At 34.3% G+C, this 22159-nt stretch overlaps 1 protein-coding gene across 1 annotated transcript in view; it reads left to right on the top strand.

The window, feature by feature from the left end:
- The first annotated feature begins 825 nt into the window (after positions 1-825).
- Positions 826-22159, top strand: part of AstA (allatostatin A) — a 74318-nt gene continuing 52984 nt past the window's right edge. The window contains exon 1 of the mRNA XM_073962678.1: positions 826-916. The gene's annotated coding sequence lies outside the window, so the exon portion shown is untranslated. The remainder of the gene's footprint in view (positions 917-22159) is intronic.

Raw genomic sequence — 22159 nt, 5'->3', positions numbered from 1 at the left:
GTTAATACGTGGACCTATATTAACAAACTTCTGGGGGAAAGTTTTTTAGCCCCAAAGACAAATAAATACCAGATTTGCGTCATTATTAGGATTATGTAGTTAAAACCTTCAAAATGCCGAAAATTCGGAGGTACCATTCAGTGGTACCTATATAAACAATTTTTGCCAGAAATGATTTTTAGCCTCTGGAAGCACAAAATACTGAATTACAATGAATTTGGTGGCCAAATGGGACTAATACATCAAAATTCCTTAAAATGTGGACCGATTGCAATACCAAAAGTCACCAACATTTTATCCACGTACTTCAATCTGTTTGGATGGTAGAGTGATTTCTGCAGACGGACGGACCTGACTATATCGATGTAGAATTGTACACTCATCAAGAATATATGCAATATAGTCTCGATAATGCGGACACTCGTTAATACGAACAAAGCGGTAATCCGTAAACTTAAAATATTTACACTGTAGACTCTGTAATCCGGACAGTTTTCGTACCTCAATAATCCGGACAAATGCAAAATAAATTCGTTGTGATTCGTTATAGAGAAGTTCGACTGTATTTGTCTCAATCAATAACCCATATAAAAATAATGCATTCATTTTGGAACCCTGTGAGAGGCACATTAATGGTTTTTTACAATATTCATGGCCTTCTTCATAGTATTCGTACTCGTATTCATTAGGTAATAATTCGGAAACGTTTTTACATGTTATTGAGGGATTTTCTTATTGTTTAACATAACAAAAGAATAGAATTAAACAATATTTAAAGTGCATATCACAATTGTATATATTTTTTTTAAAGATATTCAGTTAGTAGGCGATATTCATAACGTTCACTTTAAAGTATATGTAATAGTTTTAGAATAATTGGTAAACTAATTCCGTCAAATTTTGGATTAAAATACTGGTAAGTTCATATTTGTTAGGTAATTTACAAAATATTCAAATGTACTTTTGTCCTTTCAATGGTCGGTTATAATAATTAATTAATATGTTTGGGCTATATTTCTATAGTACAAAACAAACAACAACAAACAATAAAATAACTTGACTGCGAAATAGGTAACTGTTAATAACATATGTTTGAATTGGTTCTGAGAATTTTTTGTCGTCACCGGTATGGAAAATTGTAAAGACATCTATGTAACTGTGAATATATCAGAACTGTGATTTCTTTGAAATTTTTATGGCGTACAAAAATATTGAATTGTCATTTACATAGAGTCATACCAAATATATTACATTTTATTGTGTTTATTATGTCGTTGGAGAATAACTTAAGTTATTGTTAACAGTTCGTCGATTTTTTCGTCGATTTTAACGGTCCAATGTTCGAGGATTTGCTCTAAAATCTAAAATAAATAATTCAGTCCAGATACGTTTGTTTATAATTTCCCCCAACACAATCGATCCGTTAAATTATACCGAATTTATTGTGTAATCAATATAGATAATTGATGACCAGCAAATAAAATGCAAATCTAGGCATTGTTATTGCTTGCGCTAACGCACTAGAGTTTGTGTGCAAAACTTAAGGTCTCGACACATACCGTCCGTTGAGTGCCGCGTTAGAGCAACCACATAAAAACTTCAAGAACACACTTGGCATCACTTTCACTTTTTTTACACTGGTAGAATAGGATTTTAATTGACGAGAGGTGGTTTGGCTTTTAAACGGTTTGCTTAGGCCCAGGTAACATTTGTTGGCCCCTCAGTAATATTGGCGACATTTCCTGAGTATTTCAGCCATGTAAAACTTCTCTACAAGTGGTGTCTTAAGACACGCCTTTCGGAATCGGGGATAAACAGTAGGTCGTATATCATTGAGCTAATACGAATCGGGGTGCACTCTTTGATATGACATTTGTTGGCCAATATTATTATTCTTTTTATTTCGAAACCGATGTTGTTTGTTTTATTTCTGGCGGTGCCGAGATAAATAAAGTCATTAACTACTTCAAATTTGTAATTTTCACCATCCACAGTTGATCCTATGCCCTATGTTCTACCTGAACTTTTTACATCTGTTTTTTATGTAATTAATGCAATTTTTTTATGTAAGATATACTGATGTAAATAAAGAACATATATATATATACAGTTGATCCGAGTCTACTTTGACCTTATTGGGCCGTCGAAGTCGGCTTTATAGTCGACGAATAGGTAGTTTAAGACGATATGTTTTTCATGAGCCTTTTCTAAAATTTGGCGTAGAGTGAGGATTTAATATGCTGTAAATTTCCCAGGTCTTAAATTGCATTGGTATGACCCGAGTATTCAATTGACAATAGGTTTTTCCAGTTCACAAAATAATCTCGACGGCGCTTTATATGGGATGGGCTTAAGCCTCTGAAGTTGGTCCATACCGTTTTATCTCCTTTCTTATACACAGGACATTTCACCAGCCAATTCAACAGATCTACATATACTCCTTATCGCTCTAGCGATATTGAACAGTTCGGCAGGAGGTTCATTAGATCATGCTACCTTACTGTTCTTCAGCCGATTACTTGCTGTTATGATCTGACACTTGTCTAGGTGCTAAACGTTCGATGCCATGGTTTGGGATTTGTTTTGGGGTATCTTAATCGCAACCCATGTTTGATACCAAGTTCTCATTCAATATCCTCGTTCGTCGTTTTTTGCGGTAGAATGTGCCTGCACCATAACATTTTTGGAATTCATTCAGGCTCCTGAACATCGCCAGTTTCTCGCGCTCGTGTTTTTCCTGTTCTTTATTTTATTCTACTGAAAATACACTTCTCTTGCCTTATATATCCCCGATATTTTTCCTTGGCGCTTTTTGTTGCTACGACACTCCCGATCGTACCACGTATTTTTAGGTGGTGGTTTTTGGTACCCAAACATAGATTTTGCAGCTGTTTGAAAAGAGAGGGCTGGCTATTCTGTGCTTTACATTATTGGGTCAAGGAATGGCGGTTACAGCAGGCTGCGGGGTAGGCTTGCGATATGTCACATGGTACATTGTGGATGTTAAATCATGAAGACTTTACTGTCGACCGCGGAAAAATATATATTCCTCCAATCTTTCCTCTCTCCTGGTGCTTGGTCTGTTCATCTTTCTCTTCAAGCGGTGTGTGGATGCAGGTGATATTGATGTTAAAGGACTTGGATTTTGGGGCAATTCTCTCATCCACTGGAGAAAATCGTGAGATCAGGTTTTTGAGTCTCCGATTTACCACAAATCCAACACCAAGCTCAAGTTTCATTTCATGACAGCTATAATGCAGTGTGTCAACACTTTTCATCCTAACGTCACCCCAATTTATCACATTTCCTGTAAAGTGACAATATCAGTTTTGTATTTCCCAAGTACATTCGCCAGTGCGCAAATTGTACTGTTATGTAAAGAGTCCGGACGCCAGGCACAGATTTACAGATCGTGGTCCTTAAAACGTTTACGGAGGTCATCAACTTGAGGACGGTTTGTGTTTCTTTATTTCTTCTCAGTTAATTTTTATACCCTCAGCCTTTAGGCTAGAAAGGGTATATACACTTTCATACGGGCAAACTGTGCCTCATCGAAATAATGGTTTTAGACCCGAAGTATGTTTGGACCAAATGTGTTTCAGACAATTTGGAGTTGATTAAGCAATGTCCGTCCGACTGTCTGTATGTCTGTCCTGTATATCTGGCTGGTTCGATAATTCTCGAACGGATGAACCGATTCGGTTCAAATTTTGGCTTTCGTAAAAATTTGTCCAAACTTAGTTTAAGTTCGAAGATGAGCTATATCGGTCCACTCCTTCCGGTACCTTCCCCACAAAAGTTCCAAAATGTTCGGAAAATTTGTGGGCATGAGAACTCTTGAAGGGAGTAACCGATTTGGTCCATGCGTTGCACATCGTAAAACTTCTACCAGACTTAGATGAGGTTCCAATATGGACTCAGTTTAGGACCTGCTCTCGAATCGCTTCGATTTTTGTTGCAACAACTTGTATTCTCTTCCCCCCACCCGACGGTTTTCGGTTAACCGAAATTTTCAGTTTTTTCAAAAACCGGTTTTCGGTTTTCAAAAATTTTCAAAACCGGTTAACCGGTTTAAACCTGTTTTGTAAAATAGGTACAAAATTGCTCATAATTGATAAATATTTGATTAAAAATGTGCGGCAAGGGGTAAATTAAGTATAGCTAATTCTTTATTATATAATTATCTGATAATATCCTTGTTATTTAACATTCAACCTTAAAGTGGAGACAGCAAACATAAGTCAGAAATTGTGCTCTAAGAATAGTAAAAGCCCTTACAAATATACGATTGTGTACCAAAGGAATTAAATTTACATTTTATTAAGTCTGGATTCTCCTTCTTGCATTGAGACCCTCAAATTATCGTGCCGGAATCAAAATGTACTTTGTTATCGTTACCCTTTACAACCTTAAATTCGACAAGTTCTTAGTTTACTGTAATAATTCAAAAACGTATGAATAACGTCATTCAAACAACCGTGTGATATTACGTATACGCAGTTTTTTCATTGATCGTTCAATTGAACTATATTGGAGTTGTGCCATTTTACACTAAATATTTTCAAGTTTAAAGGTATCTGACATTTAAAATTTAGCCGTACCTTTTGTTAGTTATGTTTAGTTTACTTTCAAGAATACAATTGTAATGAAATTTTAAAAATATTACTACTTTTTTAAAACCGGTTAACCGACACAAATAACCGGTTTTTTCGGTTAACCGAAAATGACGTTTTTGGCGAAAACCGGTTTCGGTTTTGTAACTCAAAACCGGTTAACCGGTTAACCGGTTTCGGTTTTGGACAAGTTTCAGCAGGGGCAAGTCCATACTTCCTGAGGAAATGGCCGGAAAGTTGCAAAAAGCCCCTATTACCCTAGACAGACGGCAGAGTTAATTTGCATTAAAAATGTCCTAATTTGAATTAATTTTTCGCCCTGACAGACGATAGTTTCTGCATTTATGAAACAGCTGTTTGTGTTGTTTGTTTGTACCCAGCAGACCACTTCATAAAGCTTTACAAAAGTTCGCCAAAATATGCGAAACAAATACACTTTCTACCTTTGACATTTTCACCACGATGAAGCAAAAATAAATTTAATTTATTCGCGATATTTTTGAGTCTTTTTAATGTTATAAAAATATTGCAAAACTTTAAAAAACATTTGAAGAAGTTATAATTTTCGATAGAATTGGTATGGTGGGTAATACATTTTTTTGTGAAAATAAATATTTGAAAAAGATTAGCTGATATTCTACTCGCGAAAGACCACTACTTATTTTGAAGAAACGCGAAAATTGCTGATTTGCTTTCCCTTTTTATTTTCTAAAACATGGAAATTTGACAATTGATTTTCAACAGCATTGCCATATTGAAATTGCTAAATTCAGTTTAAATTTCCTTTGATTTTGGGCATTAAGAATGTGGATAATGCACGAATTAATTTGAATTAAGGCAGTTAATGCAAATTAACGCTGCCGTCTGTCTAGGGTATATGACACCTTGTGTAGTGGTTGGAGCGCAAGATAACTCTCAAACGGATCTGTCGATTCGGTCCAAAATTTGCCCTTCGTAATATTTTATCAAAATATAGTTTAAATTCGAAGATGGGCTATATCGGTCCACTCCTTCAGGTACCTCCCCCACAAAACTTCAAAAATGTTCTGAAAAATTTTGCGCACGATACTCGTAACTCTTGAAGGGAGTGACCGATGTAATCTATACTTTGCACATCCTAATATATCTACCAGATATAGATCAGGTTCGAATATGTACTATATTTGTCTTCTCCTTCTGGTACCTCTCACACAAAGTTTCGAATAAGTTCACTTTAAGACCTGCTCTCGAATCACTTTGATTTTTGTTGAAGCGATGTGCATTCGATGCCTCCATTACGACGGTAACAGTTTTTTCAGGGGCAAGTCCATATTTCTTGGGAAAACAGCCCGAAAGGTGTTAAAAACCCCTATGTCACCATATGTGACGGTCGAACTGTTCAACCGATTTGGTCCAATATTTGGTGTTCGTCATATTATATCCAGTTAGTTTCATGGGCCATACCGGTCCACAAATTTCGGTACTTCTCCCCAATATTTAAAAAATTTCACTAATTTGGTCCAAACTTTGGATATTTGGAATATTTTACAAAATTTAGTTTAGCTTTTAAAATGGTCCATATCGGTCCTCCCTATAGGGTACCTGCCCTACAAAAGTTCAACATTTGTGTCTTAGTGCAGTTAATTCCTAATCCACATTTTTGTCGGCAAGTTCAAATGTCCAAAAAGGGCCACAAAATTCTGAAGAGGCCTTAAATACATTCGATCGGACAAGTTTCGCTTCACATTGGCTGAGGGTATATATCTGTCGACAAAGCCGACTGACACTTTTTTACTTGTTTATATATATTTAAGTGGGTTTGTAACGTGACGTCGACTTCAAGTTTTTATTGTTATTACGGGTGGACGCGCTCACATGTAACGGATGTTAAAGACAATTTATTTACTTTATTTTCGTTGGATGTGTGTACCGTTATTGGAATGCAAAATTACATTACACAACCACATGTTGAGATGTATAGCAGATTGTAGCAATTTTACCTCCCCCTGTTTGTGATTGTGTGTCCCCATACGAAAATGTTGCAGACGTTTATTTTTATTAATTTCCATTTAATTGCAATAATTGCCTCATAATCATCACTTAGTGCTGCTAACGATGTGTCCATAAAAACATTTAATGACGACTTACTTGTGGTCATCGGTGTTACCATGGTATGAAACGCAGGAAAAGTTTTCGTAAGAATTTTAGACTAGTGTCGGGCATTTACTAAGCATATTTTACGTTACAGCCTAATATTGGTTTATGACAAATTCTTTGCAAATTTGTTATTTATTACTTTGAGGTTATAAATAAAGTTCTAAACGTATCCCCTAGGATGTAAGGTTCTAATAAATCAATGTTCCACTAATAAGAAGTTTATTAAAGCAAAAATGTTGTAAAATAAATAAATTGCAATAAAAGTAAGGGTACCTCTGTATATTGCAATGGTAGTGCAAATGAACAAATACTATCAATATATATGTATATGGGAATAATCATTATAAGAGCTCCAGTTTCAAATTTTACATTCCATTACCTATTATTTGTTCCCCTTTTTTCCATAATAAATGGCTAAACATTTATTTGTAAATATCGTTAGTCATATGTCCTTCATAATGATTTCATCGTCCTTGTCCATTGTTACAATTATTTTTTTGTCTTGTTGACAAAAGCTGCAAAGGGGAGAATGTTACGTACTTCGTTTGCTCCTTGCTCTCATGTAAGACAATAAGGCAATGAGCATGCAAATTCAAACCGGAAGTGTAACTGTGGGACAAAGAAACAAACAACAACTCACCTAAGGTTGAAAAATATCAATAAAGAAAAAAGTATGAAAGGAAAAAGCACCACAAATAAAATAAGTTTCAACACCCTTTGCATACTCTCATGGTTATGCTAAGTTCAGCTTGAAACGCATCTTCGCATAAAAAAATACCATTCACATTTAGCATTTGATTCGTAGAAAAACTGTCGTCGATGTGCTCTTTGAACATTTCTTTGTGTCTGGAATGTGTTGAACACATCCTTTGGGTGACGTTTGTGACAAATTATAAGGAATATCTTTTCAAACCTTAGCAAAAGAAATTGCAATATTGAACAGTGTGCAGATTAAATTCTTATATGGGATAAAGTGGATATGAAAAAATGTAGTTAAGAGCTAATGAAATCTTTCAGGGGGTGTACCAACTTGAAGATGGTACATCGCAATTTGCGCACATACCCAATATTCATAATAGTTGACGGTATCGAAGGCCTTCGATAGGTCAAGAGCCAATATGACTGTCCGGTCGCACGACCTGTTCTGCCATGTTGATGTTGGGCAACTGAAAAAAGCTTCTCATCTTGGGGAGGAGTAGTGCCTCTAGGATCTTTGCTGCTGGTGACAGGAGTGAAATCGGTCTGTACGACTCACCTCTGCTGGCCTCCATCCCAGGCTTCAGTAGCTGGACCACCTTGCCAACTTTCCAGGTTTCTGGTTTAATATGGGTGCCTAATGATAGGTTGAGGACACTTGTTTAATACTCAACATAATTGCTTAAGCATTGACATCGACATTCAGTGTGGACCCAACGCTTTAGATGATTTCGGGTTTCGGATGACATCTGGCATCGTCAATTGTGGTGGTACCTACTCGGCTGGGAGAGCTATGTTTCTATGGCTTAGCACACTCCTATTCGCCCTAGCACCCTCGGGGTGCTCTATGAAGTGCCGGTTAAAATAACCGAGTCACAGCCGCTCTGTCAAAGTTTTTTTTTCCGGATTTGGGAGTGATTTTACCGTTGTCCACAATTTGCATTGCTCTAGGTGGTCTACCCAGCTTCTTCCCCTCCGGGACCCCCATCAACCCAGCAAACCAAAATCGGAAAAAACATCAGAGTTCGGACCGAATTCGGTCCGAAAGTCGGATGAAACGTCCGAGTTCGGATCCGAATTCGGTCCGAACTCTGACCGAAAGTCATATGGCGTGGTTGACGTGTTCTCTGACCGAAATTCGGATGAAAATCGGATGTTTTAGCCGACTTTCGGACCGAATTCGGTCCGAACTCTGATAAACTATCGTATAAATTTCTGATTTATTTACCGACTTTCGGACAGCTATCGGTCCGAATTCGGAAGTAAAATCTTATGAAATTCGAAAGTGTTTTAGTTAAAAAGTATCCAAATCCTATAAAAGTTTATCTACTATAAACATATTAAAGGTTTTAATATCATCTTATGCTGTGTTAAATGCGGAAAACAAACTGTGGAAAACAACAAATTCGTCAACACGATCTGTGGAAATACATGTCTTCACATGCAAAAAATGTTCATACACATAAAAGTGTTAAGAAACTTAACTTTGGCCATATACAAATATAAAACATATGCTCTGTTCCAGAACCTGCAAGAAGCTACTATTTTTTACTACGATAACATTTTTTCCTTTATGTTATCGGAAAAAATATTAAAAATTAGTAGATTCTTGCAGTTCTGGAACAGACCAATAGTGTTGAAGTTTGACGAAGAAAATCTTTACTTTCATTAACTTCACAAAAATAAAGAAATATGTATGCAACCGATCACTATGAATAACATTTAAACACTATCATGCATCTACACGCATAACAAAAATAAACCAAATTTGTTCTCCGATACAGAAATTAAAACCCGAGCACTCAATTTTTCTTCGTACTGCATCAATGTCGGCACATCAACAATTACACATTTACAATGTGCGAGCGAAACATGTACAATTCTTTTCTCTCTGCTTATTTACACTTAATTTTGCCAAAGCAGCACAAGAGAAAATAGAAAAATTTCCTTCAGAGAGGGAGAGAGCGGACAGGAAAAAGTTCGTCAGACTAGTCGGACAGAGTTCGGACCGAAGTCGGTCAGACGCCTCGGAAAAAACTTCCGACTTTGAGCAGACGCGTCGGACGTCCGACATTGTGTTTGCTGGGAACATCCAAAATTTCGTGACGATCCGATCAAAATTGCGACCTGTAGCGTGATTACAAGGTTTAGATGGACAGACGGACAGACGGACGGACGGACGGACACACATAGCCAGATCGACTCTGCTCGTCGAGACATTCATTTTGGTATATATAAGTGGGTCTACGACCATTATTTCGATGCGTTACAAACTTTTTGGCCAAAACCAACTTATAATACCCTCCCCACATAGTGGTGTAGGGTATAATAAAATAAAATAAAATAAAATAAAATAAAATAAAATAAAATAAAATAAAATAAAATAAAATAAAATAAAATAAAATAAAATAAAATAAAATAAAATAAAATAAAATAAAATAAAATAAAATAAAATAAAATAAAATAAAATAAAATAAAATAAAATAAAATAAAATAAAATAAAATAAAATAAAATAAAATAAAATAAAATAAAATAAAATAAAATAAAATAAAATAAAATAAAATAAAATAAAATAAAATAAAATAAAATAAAATAAAATAAAATAAAATAAAATAAAATAAAATAAAATAAAATAAAATAAAATAAAATAAAATAAAATAAAATAAAATAAAATAAAATAAAATAAAATAAAATAAAATAAAATAAAATAAAATAAAATAAAATAAAATAAAATAAAATAAAATAAAATAAAATAAAATAAAATAAAATAAAATAAAATAAAATAAAATAAAATAAAATAAAATAAAATAAAATAAAATAAAATAAAATAAAATAAAATAAAATAAAATAAAATAAAATAAAATAAAATAAAATAAAATAAAATAAAATAAAATAAAATAAAATAAAATAAAATAAAATAAAATAAAATAAAATAAAATAAAATAAAATAAAATAAAATAAAATAAAATAAAATAAAATAAAATAAAATAAAATAAAATAAAATAAAATAAAATAAAATAAAATAAAATAAAATAAAATAAAATAAAATAAAATAAAATAAAATAAAATAAAATAAAATAAAATAAAATAAAATAAAATAAAATAAAATAAAATAAAATAAAATAAAATAAAATAAAATAAAATAAAATAAAATAAAATAAAATAAAATAAAATAAAATAAAATAAAATAAAATAAAATAAAATAAAATAAAATAAAATAAAATAAAATAAAATAAAATAAAATAAAATAAAATAAAATAAAATAAAATAAAATAAAATAAAATAAAATAAAATAAAATAAAATAAAATAAAATAAAATAAAATAAAATAAAATAAAATAAAATAAAATAAAATAAAATAAAATAAAATAAAATAAAATAAAATAAAATAAAATAAAATAAAATAAAATAAAATAAAATAAAATAAAATAAAATAAAATAAAATAAAATAAAATAAAATAAAATAAAATAAAATAAAATAAAATAAAATAAAATAAAATAAAATAAAATAAAATAAAATAAAATAAAATAAAATAAAATAAAATAAAATAAAATAAAATAAAATAAAATAAAATAAAATAAAATAAAATAAAATAAAATAAAATAAAATAAAATAAAATAAAATAAAATAAAATAAAATAAAATAAAATAAAATAAAATAAAATAAAATAAAATAAAATAAAATAAAATAAAATAAAATAAAATAAAATAAAATAAAATAAAATAAAATAAAATAAAATAAAATAAAATAAAATAAAATAAAATAAAATAAAATAAAATAAAATAAAATAAAATAAAATAAAATAAAATAAAATAAAATAAAATAAAATAAAATAAAATAAAATAAAATAAAATAAAATAAAATAAAATAAAATGAAATGAAATGAAATGAAATGAAATGAAATGAAATGAAATAAAATAAAATAAAATAAAATAAAATAAAACAAAATAACATAAAATAAAATAAAACAAAATAACATAACATAAAAAACTCTGTATTAGAGTTTAGTCTAAATGATTTGTGGGGTGGTTCGGAGGGGGTTGTTCGGTCGGAAGCTCGGAATGGGGTTGTTCGCAGGGTGGAAGTTCAGAAGGGTGTGCTTCGCAAGGTGGAAGTTCTGAGGGCGATGGTTCTGAGGGTGGAAGTTGGGAGAGGGAATTCCTTGTCATTAGCGTGTTTTCAATATTTCCGAACAAAATCTCCATTCGTAACGTTTTAAAAACTTTACTTATTTTAACAATGTACATTGGCAAAGAGAACGTTTACCCCGCAAATTTTTTTTTTTTTTTGAAAACTTAGCAAACTCAACTTATCTTTAGCAACTTATCACTCATTAAAAATAAGGGTTCTAGGGAACGGAAAAATTTGCGAATTGTCAAAAATATTGCTAAGTGCAAAATGAAATGTTGATAAGTTGTTTCGTGGAATAGGGCCCCGGTGTCACAATGGCGATATCTGGCGAGCTGTGGCAATCTCCTCTAACCCTCGTAGGAGCGTCTTCATTCACCGAGCAATTTGATCGGCCAGTGCTGTATCCCTCTGGTCATTACTTAGTACAGAATTCTAAAGCATTCAAGCCTCCTAGCACAAGGTATAATGGTATGTGCATTGCACACGGCGGTACGTGTCTTCCAGGAAAAACGCTATAATACCCTAGACATACGACAGCGTTAATTTGCATTAAGAACTGTATGTAATTTTACCCTGACAGACGACAGTTTCTGCATTTACGAAACAGCTGTTTGCTGGTAAACAACTGTTTTGTTGTTGTTTGCAATGCAAATTGTGTCTCAGAGCATGAATATGCTCTCTCTCCTACATGAATATGGGCTCTCTTTTACAGCATTGCCATATTGAAATACCTAAATTCAGTTTAAATTTCCTTTGATTTTGTGCATTAAGAATGTGGATAATGCACGAATTAATTTGAATTAAGGCAGTTAATGCAAATTAACGCTGCCGTCTGTCTAGGGTATAAGATATATTTTAAAAACTTTACCAAAATTTTTCGTTTTTACGTTGTTTTGGAGATTGTTTTGTTTCCCCCAGGGCACACTGGTCGAAACCACTGATCTAACGGCGCAAAATTAAAAAAATTAAACGACAATTACAAAAAATGTTGCTCCCAGCTAGGATTTGAACCCGCGTCCTTGAAAACATATCAAAAAATGTTGTCACGGCGTGTTAGCGTTCAAAGCCAAAACTCATAACTTCAAAGGCAGCGCCAAAAAAGCGTTTGTCGTGAAGAAAAAACATTTCTGTGGCCAAGTATCCGCGTAAATGTACAAAACACATTTGCATTTGAAAAACGATAAGTTCTAGGACAGAGAAGCCATTACATACTCGATACGTCCGAAGATTTGCTTTACCACCAATGAAACCAGGTAACGTAATTTGGTGACTATGTGGGTTCGACTCCTTGGCTTTCCTTTTTCATTAGCAAATAATTTCCGATCATCAAGCTTAACTCTAAACGAGAAAATTAATATAAAAAACATTTATTTTTAATTTATAGCGGAGGATGTGACTTAAATTATAAAAAATATTTTGGGGCCTGAGGTACATAGTTATGTAGCAATAAATCGTCAAAAATACAATTTTTATAGTGTTTTAATGGGTTATACGCGCTTGTCCCATCGAGTGCATCTTGTAAACTTGCCCGAACTTGCGTTCGATTATTTTGTAGTAAATTAAATTAGAGTCTTCGGATTCAAAATAACCACATTATGTCTGCAAATATTTGCAAATCTTTTGATAACTGCAACTTTAAAACATGCGATTTAGCTTAAATTTGGAACAAATTTAGCTGTACATTTGGAACAAATTTAGCTGTACAAAATATGGACCAATCTTGACAAGGAGGAGTTCTATCCCCGGATACACTAAAATACCACATTATAGCTAAATATTTTTATAAATATGGGATAACAAGTAAAAATTCAACGAACCCGGGGGTAACATTAGAGAGGGCTACATCGAAACCTAAATCCATATTGGACATTTTTTGGAAGACGATTTTACACACACTGGGAAACGGCACGCAAAATTAGAGCCAATTGCGTTGGAAAATGTGGTCATTATATTCAAAATAACTTAAATCGGTGGTACGGTTACAAGGGGGCTATATCAAAACCTGGACCTACGTCCACAATTTTTTGTGGAAATGTTTTGTGACCACTAGAAGCCTGAAGTACCAAATAACAGCTAATTTGCTGCAATAATGTGGCTTAATGGGGGATATACCAAAACATTCGGGAGATATACCAAATCATTGGCCGATATTGTTCATATTCAGCCCATAATTACCCATAGACACAGGCTGAGTTTGTCCAAAATTTCAGAAACATATCTCAATTCATTTGCAACTTCAGTGATTTCTACCGATGTGCAGGGCTCCGATTTACTCGCGAGTGAAAATTGGGGGGAGCTGGTAAATTTTAGGGCATTTTTTTGAGGGTAGGGGGCAAGTTTATTAGAGGGTGCGGTTAGTTTTTGTTTTGTGGTGGGGTGGGGGCAAGTTGTTCCCCTCCACTCGCGAGTGGAATTCGAGCGAGTATTCGAAAACTTTACCCATGCCTATTTTTGCATAATAAGATAATAGATACTTTAGTTCATAAAATTTTGTTATAACAGCATAAAACAATTCATACCGTATACCCCCTCCATAGTGGAGAAGACTGCGCTCAGGATTTCTTAAAACTATCATCGCAGCAGCACAGAGCTGTAGCCAGCGCATAAGCTTTCTATGTGCACAGGAAATATTTGTTTGTCACTTCCTAATTTGAAAATTTGAATTCCTTATTTAAGAAATTAAGCACACAAAAATAGTTAAGGCAGGACACTGTGACCACAAACGTAAATATTAAAGAAAACATCTTGTCTTGTAGGTGGAACTTAACGAGAAAACATTTGACTTTGAGAAATTCTTATGAATATTTTGTTGCAATTTAATGTCACATTCAAATGATTTGTTCAGGGTAACCCGATTGCGAAAACAGGCAAAACTGAAAGGTGGGCAGGGAACACAAACCTAAGTATAAAATCGACCACTGGTCTTTTCTGTGAGTCTCTCCTTTTGTTCCCGGATGGAACGTGTGATATAGTTTTTGTTTATCCAAAATAACACGAAATTATTTTAAAATTTCCTACAGTGCAAGGAATCCAAACAAACAACCAACCCTTGCTAACAATCATTAGCTGTTTTTCATTTTTAATTTGAACTCTATGCACTTTTACGCACGAATAGTGACCCCTGTTGAAAGTGTTAGGAATGTTGGAACCACACGAGTGACACATTACATGCAAATTAGAGTAGAGCTAAGAAAACGATTGTCACGAAAATAAATTGTGTGACTGGAATAGAAAATTCCATTAAATGCTGCGTGTTAAAATTTTTGCAATAGAACTTGGAAAATTTGCATCAATATATTTAAGAAAGGATATTTAAATGTGTAAATGTTTTATGAAAATAGTGGGTGTAGAAGGATCACAATCCCGTAACACCAGGGATATCGATTATTTGTTTTGCGGCAAAAGAAAAAAAACATAAGGTTTAAAGTTAGTAGCAATATGTTAGATTTCTAATAATTAAATATTCATACTTATGTACATTAGGGTTATAACTTTTCTAACACTTTTAACAAATATAATATAAATACATATAACAGCACCGCCCTATTTTGCCAAGTTACGGAAAAGTGTGGCGTATGGAACAATTTTTTATAAAGGACTTGGTTTAAAAACTGAAGAATAATAGTTTCTAAATTCAAATATTTTTGAATATGTACTGTTATATGAAAACGAAAATTTATCAATCGTTTAAACAAAAAATCCCTTGTTTAAAGACAAAATGTTGATGTAAGTCCACAAAAGTATACGCAAAAACGTTCATTCGACTTGAAGCTAGTGTGGACACCGATTAAAAAAATGGTATTATAAGAAAAACGAGTTAAATATTTTATGTTACCTTAGATATGCAAAATATCAATACGTTCTGTCCGATTTTACCACAAACAAGTAAGAAAAGCGTTAAGTTCGGCCGGGCCGAACTTTTTATACCCTCCACCACGAAGTGTATTGAAGTGAATAGGAACAATTAGTTTTATTTCGTTTATGAAAGTACTAAACTCTACCTTTTATTGCAGGAGTAATACATATATCTCAACTGATAATACTCCCTTCAAAACAGTTAATATGGGGCGACATTTTTGTTCTTTCCAAAACATGGACCAATATTTATAATTTTCCGAATTCGTTCTATGGGGGCTATATGAAGGCGTAGACCTATACCGAAAAATTTCATATGGAATATTTTATACCCCAAATGAAGTCTAACCACCAAATTTCAGCCATTTCGGTGAAATATTGAGGCCACAACCTTCAAAATACCGAAATTCGGAAGGTACCGTTCTATGGGGGCTATATGATGGCGTGGACCTATACCTACAAATTTCTGGGGGAAAGTTTTATACCCCCAACGAAGACTAAATACCAAATTTCAGCCATCTCGGTGTGATAATGAGGCCAAAACCTACAAAATACCGAAAATCGGGAGATATCGTCTTATAGGGGCTATATCAAAACGTGGACCTATATAAACATTTTATGGTAGAAATGTTTCTTAGCCTCTGGAAACACAAAATACAAAGTTACAACCGATTCTTTGGTCAAATGGGTCTTATACATTCAAAATATATTAAAATGACGCGTACTTTATAAGGGGCCTTATGTGGGGGCTATACCAAAACGTGGACCTGTATAACCCAACTTTAGTAAGAATGTTTTCTGGCCTCTGAAGACACAAAATACCAAATTACAACCAATTCTGTGGTAAAATGGGCCAAATATCTTAGAAATTCCTTAAAACGACGACGCGTCACGCGCCATTTTGTATGGGGGCTATACGAAAGCGTGGACCTACATAGCCCGCTTTCAATACCAAAAGTCCTACGTAAATATAACATATTTTCCCAAAATTTCATCAACCTACGTCAATCCGTTCGGACGCTAGAGTGATTTCCACAGACGGACAGACGGACAGACAGACAGACGGACGGACATGGCTATATCGATGTAGAATTGCACGCTGATCAAGAATATATATAGTTTGGGGGTCTACAATTATTATTTCGAGTAGTTGCAAACGTAGTGACAAACTTAATATACCCCCATCCTATGGTGGAGGGTATACAAAATAGTGATAAGTGGAGGAAATCCCTTAAATAAATGTAAAGGAAACCTATAATAATGGTCCTTATTGTATTTATATGAGAAAAATAAATGTTTCATTTAAAGTCCTGATTTTTAAACTTCACAGTAGCACCTCATATAAGGGAGGTGGAACACGATTGATAAAAAGTGTTTTGGTTGAAATGTGACAAAACGTGTTCCATGTGACACAATCTGCCAAAAACATGGAAAAAAGATTCCATGGAACAATTCGGCAACTTTTTGCAATTATAAAAATTTGCCATAACTTCTAGACTATCACAGATATCTGACTAAAATAAACTACTGATATATTCTATGATTTCAGTTAACCCTTTCGACCCCAACGTTGCTTATAAGCAACTTCGATTTTTAGCATGGTTTAATTTGAAACTGATGGGATTTTCTCAACAAAACTCGCATTGGTTTGGTTAATTGAAGTTCTGAGAATAAAAAACAACAGCAAAACTATCAGTTATGTGAAGATCGACCTATTTATTATGCATTATTCACTATGAAGTCTAGCAAATCGCGCGCTCTAAAAAAATAGTGCATAAAGTAAAGTTTAAAAAAATATTTTTAAATAATAATTTTAAAAATACAAATACGCATTGTTATTACTAACAGGTATAGTTATAAAACAAAAATAACATTTTCAAAAAAATGTGGCATTGTTCCTTTACAATATTTTTTTCTTTTTTGAAGTTGCTTATAAGCAACTTTGGTCCACGGTGATAGTGAAAACCATTGAAATCGAAAATATGAACAAACCACCTAAACGGCTTTGGAAACAAATATACAAGCCATTCTGGAGTTCGACTGAAACAAGTCTTCTGATGAAGAGTGCGAAGATGAAGAAGAAGAGTTTATGTAGAATGGTTTGAACGAAATTTTGGAGAGAGATGAAGAAATAGAGATCAATCTGCTAGAAGATAGCACCATTGAACTACGTGTTGTAAAGTATCCAGAGAGAGTCGAGCGTTCTGTTCCAGTTCCAAGCGCCGTAAAGTTACTTACGACCTGCCAAATTCGTCATTGGGTGGTATGGGAGAAAAAGGTCGACGTAGTTTTAGCAAGACAGGAAAGGAACACCTGTGTCAAAGTGTGGTGTTCATCTATGCTTATAAGCAACTTCCAATATCTGGTTCCCCAATAACTCCCGAAGTTTCAAATCTTCAAAAATCCTTAATTTGGAGCTAACAAGCTTTGCTATCACAAAAACATAATTTTTAGACATTCGGTTCTGGAGCGGGGCCGAAAGGGTTAAGTAGAACTGAGCTCTTAAAGTATTGGATTATTGCACCGTTTTTATTCTGTATGGCCTTAAACATTAACTTGAGTTTTTCTCGAATCAGGCAGATGGCGTATGGAACACTTAAGCATGACACCGACGTTATGTACTTGCATCTTGTCTATCGATTTCTGCAGAATTATTAACTTTTGAGAATATTGTTAAACATATGTCATGTATGCATATTAACTTCCTTTAGTTAAATAGAAAATGTTAATGATTTTTGTAGTTATTATGTATTTTGTGGTTCTACGACTTTTCCTACAAAACCGCTTAGAATACGCAATAGACCACAACTGCAACAAACTTATCTTTGCTTCTCTCACCCAAACAAATATGAATTTGTCCTCTTTGCTTGACATTTCTCTGGTTAATAATGGCATAGAAGAATGTGCATTTGTATTTAGAATTGTGGGTGTATTTTGAAACATTTTCCAATAAGTACAGAGTGTAGGGCGTAAACTAACTAACCGTTATTGAAAAAATATAACATGAATAATCGTACACAACACAAACTACAAAACATTTAAATATATATGTATATATGCATGTGTTAGCAAGGAAAACAGTTAAATATTTTATATTTATGAATAAATATTTTTCATTAAAATTAATAGAAAAAATCTGTGACGTCTGCAGTAGTGTTATAACATTGCAGCATTTTTAGCGAATATAAAAAATACCACCACATAGCCGTGTAGAGCATTGGAAAATACGAGGGGAACTAAAAATGTTGCGGGCTAAGCAACACGTAGTGTTGTCAGACGCCATTTGACATTTTTCTGCAAAGTTTGACAGTTTTTAGTCTAAACGTATCCCACACAAAATTTCGGAAAAGTTCAGTTTAGGCCCTGCTCTCGAATCGTTTTAATTTTTGTTGCAACAACTTGTATTTACTGTCCCCTATACGACGGTACAAGTTTCATTAGGGGTACGTCCATACTTCCTGAGAAGAAAACTGCCTGAAAACTGCAAAAAAAACCCTATGACACCGTGTGTAGTGGTAGGAGAGCAAGATAACTCTTAAACGGATCTGCCAATTCTAATATATATCCTAATATATATGTATACCAGATATAGATCAGGTTCAAATATGAAATATATTTCTCCACTCCTTTGGTTACAAAATTTCGGATAAGTCCACTTTAAGACCTGCTCTCGAACTTTGATTTTTGTTGAAGCAACTTGCATTCGCTGCCTCAATCACGAAAGTAAAAGGTTTTTCAGGTTCAAGTCCATACTTCTTGAGAAAACAGCTCGAAAGTTGTAAAAAACACCTTGGCACCATATGTAGGGGCTGGAGAGCACGATAACTTTCGATATGATCAACCCATTTGGCCTTCGTCATATTTTGTCCAAACTTAGTTTCAGTTCGAAGGTGCGCAAAACCGGTTCACAACTTAGGAAACTCCCCCAAAAATTAAAAAAATGTTATTTAAATGATACACGCCATATCTGATGAAGGAAGCAACCGATTTGGTCTAAACTTTGGATCTCCTAATATTTTGTCCATATTCGAAAACGGGCCATATCAGTCCTCTCCTTAGGGTACCTCTCCCACAAAAGTTCAACATTTGTGTCTAGATGTAGTTTAGTGTCTGTTCGAAGATCCTTTGGAAATATATACAGATGCTGTTTGTTGTGGTCCTGTTTACAGCGATGTTATGTTTTTCGTGAACTAGTCCATGCCCTCTAGCATACTGGTCCAAAAGTTATACGATGATCCACTGAAATGACTAGTGGGCGCGACATCTATCGAAAATATATGACCACCAAGTTAAGATCCACTGCCATAATGGACTATGTGGGTCCATTCCTTCATGTACCTACTCCCCAACACATTTGAATGAAACTTTAATCCAAATCCACATTTTTGTCGGCAAGTTCAAATTTCTAAAAAGAGACAACAAATTCTGAAATGACCCTAAATACATCCGATATGTCCGTAGAAGGAAGGTTTAAATTCACGTAGGCCGGTAAAGCCGACTGATACTTTTTACTGGTTTCTTTAAAAAAATGAACAAATACGATCGCGGTGCTTCAAACGACGTTTATAAGATCGTCACAAACGACGAATCTTGGATCTATGCGTATGAGCCCGAAACAAAAAAGCAATCGACCGTGTGGTTTTTCGAAGCCAAGCCAAATTCTGCGAAAGTTGTTGATGGCAGAACCACTTTTAAGCAAATGGTCGCAAGTTTCTTCGGCAAAACTGATAATGTGCCGACTATATTGCTTGAGTCACGTAGGTTAATTCTGAGTGGTTCACTACAGTTAGATTGCCTGAAGTCTCCGGGGAAATTCGAATGAGAAGACGAATAAATGTGAACCATGACAATGACAACTCTCAAAGATCCATTCAAAGCAGCGCCATTTCGACCGGACAAAATGATGGGTCATCCACCGTACAGCCCTGCCTTGGCACCCAAGGACTTCATTTTATTTCCGAACATCAAGAAAAAATGCGTGATCAACGGTTTTCGTCGCCAGAAGATTCTGTTGAAGAGATCAAAAACCAAGTTTTGGAGGTGTCACAATTCTGTCACTGTAAATAACACAACAACTGTCCTGAGTTAGGCTTAAAACTGTCAACAGTAGTTCTCCTCGTATTAAGAAATACAATACATAAAATTTTATATTACAGTTATTTGTTTCTTTCTGGATACAGAGCAACCAGAGTATAATACATGGAAAATATATATGAACGAACATATTTGCGTTGCTACAACAACAACAACTGATGAGCATGTCAAATGATGTATTGAATATCCGATTTTGGCAAAACTCTGGCCATCGTAAAATCCCTTCAAAATGTACATCAAGTCCCTAGTAGCTGCATATCGGACATCATCTTCGGGTACCTTTCTCACAAAAGTTCAAAATTTTGGCTTAAGTGCAGTTTTATTGCTTTTTGAAAATCCTTTGGAAATGTTTACCGCATGTTCCCCTACAGCGATATTATGTTTTTCGTGGGCAATTCCATGCCTCAAGCCTAAAATCCTACGGTGACTTAAATGGCTGGTGAGTGCGATAACTATCGAAAGGAATGATTCCCAAGATCAGATCAACTGACGTAGGGGATGGAAGATACCAAGGAACGGTTCTGACCGGCTTTAACATGGCAAAGCCCAGGATTTATCTTGGTCCCTCTTTCATCTCAAGTGGACACTGACCTCCCCGTAGTGTCACCTGGGGAGCTGCCTTTAACACCCGTTAAAGATAGTAAGCTAACATGTGCCGCGCGATCACCCATAACAACGTTAAAATTTTGGGTTTGAGCGTTGGGTTAGTTACCCTCCCCTAGAAAAACCAGCCTAATATGAAAAAAAACGAAAGAAAAGAAAAACAAACCCCTCTAAAGCTGACGAAACCCGCAAACGTTTTAAGGACCATGATCTGCGAATGTGCACCTGGAATGTTCGCACTCTTTATAGGGAAGGTGCACTTTACGCATTGGCACATGTACTTGAAAAGTATAAGGCCGACATTACTACCATACAGGGAATACGATGTAACGGGGAAGGCGTCACAACAACACCTAAAGGTGACGCACTGTATTATAGCTGCCATGACACAAAGCATGAGTTTGCTTGCGGATTTGTAGTTGGTCGGAGGTTAAAACATCTGGTCTCCAGCTTCACCCTAGTGAATGAAAGACTCGCTGCAATTCGATTAAAAGCAAAATTCTTCAACATCAACTTTTTTTGCGCTCATGCTCCCACTGAAGACAAGGACGAACAGACCAAAGATATATTTTACGAGCTCTTAGAAGAAACGTATGACCGTTGCCCTGTCCATGACATTAAAATTATACTAGGCGATTTTAATGCCAAAATTGGAATAGAGAATATCTTTGGCCCAACAATCGGGAAATTCAGTCTCCACAGTGAAACATCTGACAATCGTATGAGGCTGATAGGCTTTGCAGCTGCAAGAAACATGGTAGTTAGCAGTACCAGATTTAAGCATCTCGATATTCATAAGGGCACCTGGCTGTCGCCAGATCAAAGAACAAGAAATCAAATTGATCACGTTGTGATAGATGGAAGACATGTATCAAGCGTGTAGGATGTCCGATCGTTCCGAGGTGCAAACATAGACTCGGGCCCCTACCTTGTTGCAGCAAAGGCACGTACCAGACTAAACGTAGCAAACAATGTGCAAACAGACACAACGCGGAAGTTGGACATCGGTAAGCTGCAATCACAACATATT

Source organism: Musca autumnalis, unplaced genomic scaffold (genome assembly GCF_047663935.1).
Source record: "Musca autumnalis isolate F117 unplaced genomic scaffold, ASM4766393v1 scaffold_1, whole genome shotgun sequence".
NCBI lineage: Eukaryota > Metazoa > Arthropoda > Insecta > Diptera > Muscidae > Musca > Musca autumnalis.
The sequence above is the reverse complement of the archived record's forward strand: the minus strand, read 5'-3'. Positions and strand labels throughout refer to the sequence as shown.